The 3021-nt window shown below is 46.5% G+C and overlaps 1 protein-coding gene across 1 annotated transcript in view; it reads left to right on the top strand.

Annotated features, from left to right (window-relative positions):
• The first annotated feature begins 567 nt into the window (after window positions 1-567).
• The window catches only part of cdc42 (cell division cycle 42), a 27149-nt gene continuing 24695 nt past the window's right edge, over window positions 568-3021 (top strand). Inside the window, exon 1 of the mRNA XM_020534765.2 lies at window positions 568-701. The gene's annotated coding sequence lies outside the window, so the exon portion shown is untranslated. The remainder of the gene's footprint in view (window positions 702-3021) is intronic.

Genomic DNA, 3021 nt, shown 5'->3' with positions numbered 1-3021 from the left:
GTAACACTGCATCCCAACAAGAGGCAACATTTTCACGACAGGGTGGGGGCACCTAATCTACTCCTCTGATCCCTAATGCAATCTTCAGATCCATTTTCCTGATCTCAGATCCACACTCCTGATCCCTGAGCCATTCCTCTGATCCCTGATGCAGTCTTCAGATCCACTCTCCTGATCCCTGAGCCAGTCCTTTGATCTCTGATGCAATCTTCAGATCCATTTTCCTGATCCCAGATCCACTCTCCTGATCCCTGAGCCAGTTCTCTGATCTTTGATGCAATCTTCAGATCTATTTTCCTGATCCCAGATCCACTCTCACGATCCCTGAGCCAGTCTTCTGATCTTTGATGCAATCTTCTGATCCATTTTCCTGATCTCAGATCCACTCTCCTGATCCCTGATGCAATCTTCAGATCTATTTTCCTGATCTCAGATCCACTCTCCCGATCCCTGAGCCACTCCTGATCCCTGAAGTACTCCTCTAATCCCTGATGTAATCTGATTCCCCACTCCTGACCCCTGATTCACTCTCCTGATCCACTGGGGAGAGCAGAGCCTGCGCAGACTGAGTGTAGTGACGTAAGACGACTGGCTCAGCGGTGACGCCACCGCGACGTGCCCCTGCTGCAGTTTAAAGCAGATCCGGAGACCCCGTGCATTTGCCAACGCCCGGTGGAGACGGTCGGTTTTCGGGGGAGGGGGTGAGTGAGGAATGGAGGGGCGGAGGGAGAGATAGACAGAGTGATGGAGGGTGTGAAAAAGTGAAGGTGGGGAGGGGAATGAGGCTGGTGGGAGATTGTCCTGTTCCCTCCGTCCCCAGCCCGTGCCGCTATGTCGGGCCGTGAGCGGCTCGGCCCGGCCCGGCCCAGCCGGGGCCTTGCTTCCTGCGCCGGGCTCTGGGGTTAGCTACCGTAGCGGGGCGGTGGCGCCGGAGCCGGGTCGGTGGAGTGGAGTGGGGTGGGTAAGAAAAGCCTGGGCTGGTGGAGATGGGATCAGTCCGGTACCTGAGGCCTTACCCCCGAGTGTCGGGCCCGGTGTCGGGGCAGCGCCCTCCCGGCTCGAGCTGTTTCCCCTCTCCCGGACGAGGCTTTTGGAACCCTGGGGTGGGGCTGTGTGACCCCTGCCAGAAGGTACCTGTGGACTCGGTGCGGGGCCGGGGGGGTGGCTGCGAAACGATGTTTGCTGCTGCTGCTGCATTTACTCAAGTCTCTCCGAATGCCGCAGTTTGGAGGCGGTTTCCTTCTGGAAATTCCAGCTAGGATCTGACCTTAAGCATCCCTGCCTTTTTCAGGGGGGTGGGTTGGGGGGAGAGTGCTTTACTGAAAATTAAAACTATTGATCAGCACTGGGTTTCCTGCTTTTGGTATTGCTCAGAAGTACAAAACCTTTAAAGAGGAAGTCAAGAGGGTGTGATATCTCAATATTGCCCTGTTCCCTTTTGAATAAGGTTTATCTTGCAGGTTGGGGAGAAATCAAAATGGGACAAGCCTGAAGAATTAATCAGCACACTTTGTCATTTGGATGTCACTTTAATGTTCAAATATTTGCAGGTGTTTTCTAGTTTTTGGTTGTGATGCTCTCGCAATGAGTTTTTGATCCAGGTAGTATACGGTATAGAACCAGTTCTGTCAACTGTTTAGGGATTTCACTGCAGTGAAGCTGCACTGCTACTTGGAAACAATAGGGCTCTCTGAAAAGCTAGACTCTATTTTCCATAGACTCATAGATCCTGTGCACTACTAACAGCCTGCAGTAGGGCCTTTCTGCTCAAAATGGTTGCTGCCCCTCTCTGATGTTGAAAAGATGTGATATTCCTTCAATTGCTGATATCCCCAGTGTTGCTAGAGAGTTGTAATATGGGGATTGTAGGTTTCCTTCTCTGGTGATTTGTTTCTAAATCACCAGTCATAGATTGTGAAATTGATATGCTGAGGACAGTTGTACTTTATCATTGCTTTGCTATGCCACCAAATCACTCAGCAGTATTAGTAAGACACTGAATTGTTCTTGTCTTTGATTGCTGCATTGTTCTGAAGAAAATAGCTTCCTGGGCTGAGAATTCTATTTGTAGGTCTGATCCAGTTTGAAGTCATTTTGATATATGCAGTTGGGATGGCATATGTTATTTTGTTTGGTACAGACTGTTTTCAGTAACAGGAAGTCTGCAAAAGTGCTTCAGCTAATCTGTTTTAATTGTTACTGAATCCACAGTCTCTGAAAATGGGTTAGGTTTAGTTTTCTGTTCTTTGGTGTCTTAAGTTGATTTAATGTTCACTAGCATTGTTGTAACCAGAGTTCAGGATTAGCTCTGGCTTCCATTTTGAAATGGAAACAGAATGCTGCGAATACTTGAGCAGTAACAAAATGAAGAGAAACAGTTTTTGAGTATCTGACGTTAATCTGAATCATTAACACTCCCTGTCCACAGTTGCTATCTGACTTGCATATTTCAGTTTTTATCCATCCAGCATCTGTTATGCTTGTACAGTATTTGAATTTCCTGAGTGTCTGTCCTCAGTTGGGAAGGGGAAATTAAACCTTGCAAGGCTAAGCCAGCAAGAATCTAGGCATGTAAGAATCTGCTAATTCTGTATCAACTTTTTTAATGTTGGGTCAGCATTCAAAAGCAAAATGGTCAGATGACCTCAATGACCCAGATTTATCGGTTGACCAATGTGGAAGCTTTTTTATAAATCAGATTAAGATCCGTGAGCATAATTGAGAACTGTCTGTTGATTTTAATGTTAAATAAGGTTCTCTCCCCAAGGGAGAAGTATGGCATCTTGAATGTACTGCACCATTGAGTCCATTGTTAGCATTGCTTCACTTGAGCTGTCTGATAGGACTTTCCCTTTTTTTTGTTTTGCTGTAGTCTTGCAAATTTAAGCCCTTCAAATATTTCAGTTCACTTGTAATTTAAAAAAAATACTAAGTTGTCTGTGTAAGTACATGTTGGGCAAGACTTCAACCTGTATCTGCTTGTTCAAACTTTTCTAAAGAAAAGTTGTGATGCATCATATT

This window comes from Rhincodon typus, chromosome 31 (genome assembly GCF_021869965.1).
Source record: "Rhincodon typus isolate 14 chromosome 31, sRhiTyp1.1, whole genome shotgun sequence".
Classification (NCBI taxonomy): domain Eukaryota; kingdom Metazoa; phylum Chordata; class Chondrichthyes; order Orectolobiformes; family Rhincodontidae; genus Rhincodon; species Rhincodon typus.
This window is presented reverse-complemented; position numbering and strand designations above follow the sequence as displayed.